Source organism: Aplysia californica, unplaced genomic scaffold, assembly GCF_000002075.1.
Source record: "Aplysia californica isolate F4 #8 unplaced genomic scaffold, AplCal3.0 scaffold00463, whole genome shotgun sequence".
NCBI classification, from domain to species: Eukaryota; Metazoa; Mollusca; class Gastropoda; order Aplysiida; family Aplysiidae; genus Aplysia; species Aplysia californica.
This window is the reverse complement of record NW_004797733.1, coordinates 366,245-368,163: the sequence shown is the minus strand read 5'-3', so window position 1 is coordinate 368,163 and position 1,919 is coordinate 366,245.

The window sequence follows — 1,919 nt, the reverse complement described above, 5'->3', positions numbered from 1 at the left end:
TGTGTGTGTGTGGTTGGGGGGTTGGGGGGAGGGGGGGCTGTAGTTGTTTCGATGGCATCACCCTGTTGTTGTATAGAAAAATGTACGGAGAAGTGAATTAAAGTAGAATGTTGCGGAGACATTTAGCAATGGTAGCCTCCTCTTCCAGCTGCAATGTAATCCCGTTTTGCAAAGAGATTTACCACTTACGAGCTCGTGGTTCTTGTCTTTATTTCATGTTTTGGATATTGTAGTAAAAAAACTAAACGAACCCAATATATTATTAAAGGTTTCCTGCAGGTCTCAATATGTCACGTGGTAGCCTTTCTGGGCTTTGCACACCTCTGATAATTTGCTTCTAAGAGACTCAAATACAATGAAAGCTTGGTTGTATAAATAGAACATCTATGACAGGCACTATCCGATAAGCTATACACACAATGGTTAGTCAGACAAAATTCAAACAGGTATATTCTTAACATCTTCATTCTATTTATGCTTACTATATAGCAGTGGCTTCTAATTTTTATAGAAGTTTGGCGCCTTTCTACAAACAATTCCGGTAATTTCAAGGAGGAAGATCTTTGGTCCCCAAAAAGTTCTTTTTTAATTGGCGACTAGGAAAGGATACCCCAAGAAAAAGATAAAAATATTGTCTATTTACTTCTATTTTATCCATACCGTACATAACTATAAACTGCTCAACATTGGCAGGTGTACAACGTGCATGACAGGTAGAATGAAATTCACAACAACGTGCAAAATAATATGGTATTATCATGATAAAACATCTCCATGCCTGATTTTCATTTCTAAACGTTAAAATTTATTAAGTTTTATTTGCATAGCATAATGTGCCTCAATTTTGGGCCCCATAAGTGCATGGTTCCTTCATAATTTCTTTAAAGAGAGTGCCGGTTCGAGAGAGAGGGGTCTTTCAATCTTTGTGTCCCCGAATCGCCCAATATTCTAGAATTTTATTACGAACGAGCGTCGTGCCCTGCTGTCCTTCATTTTATATCCCTCCTTCGTTTCTCATTACCGCCCTCTTTTCCTGTCTGTCTTCTCCTCATCCTACAGCATTGCAATTCGTTCTCAGAGCGCTACTTACCGTCTCTTTTGCGTGCTATGTACACGTATATTCGCCTCGAGTGTCGCTAAGACTGGGATAAAGGTGAACGCTGGATTGTTTCGCCTCAACACCCCGCTAGACAGCCCGGAGCCAGCCCCAAAAGAGCCAGTGTTGACTCGAGGACTTGTGACGAACTCTTCTCTTTTTAGAGCGTCCTATCCCGGGGACAAAAACTCTTCAGGGAGAAAGGAGAGGAATGCGACATCGGCTTTGAAGGAAAAGAGAACAGAAGAGAGGAGGAAAAAAAAGAGAAGGAGGTGACGATGACGAAGGGAAGGGGAGGGTTTGGTGGCTTGAATTTAAATCACCGCCAGCCCACTCGAGACATTTTATACAATAGTGGACAAATAGAAAGGGGTACTTCACGGCTCTAGGAAGAAACAGTACTCGTTCCTTCCACAGGCTGATTCCCTTATTTCGTATGCAGAGTTCAGGTACTTGGGTCCCACAAGGTTCACCTTCAGCAGGGGCGGATCCAATACTACAAAAATTGGCCAATTCTGAGGCGGTTCTATGGCCAAGGTTGCACTTGCTATTTTGGGTTAGCGCTTGAGTTGGTCTCCGAGGACAAAAGACTGTGAGAGTAAGCAAACGTACACGCACCAACGCGTCTAGGATTGGACGAAGTACAACATGTCACTTTGAATGCAACCAAGAGCGACTAAATTCTATTACACTTACCTGATCACAGGCTTTTAAAGAGGGATTTACTGTTGCCAGGGCCAACCATTATCACGCAAGAATGAAAATCACTGACATAAGTCTACCCCCCCCCAACCCCCCCAACAACAACAATAAAACCAACCGT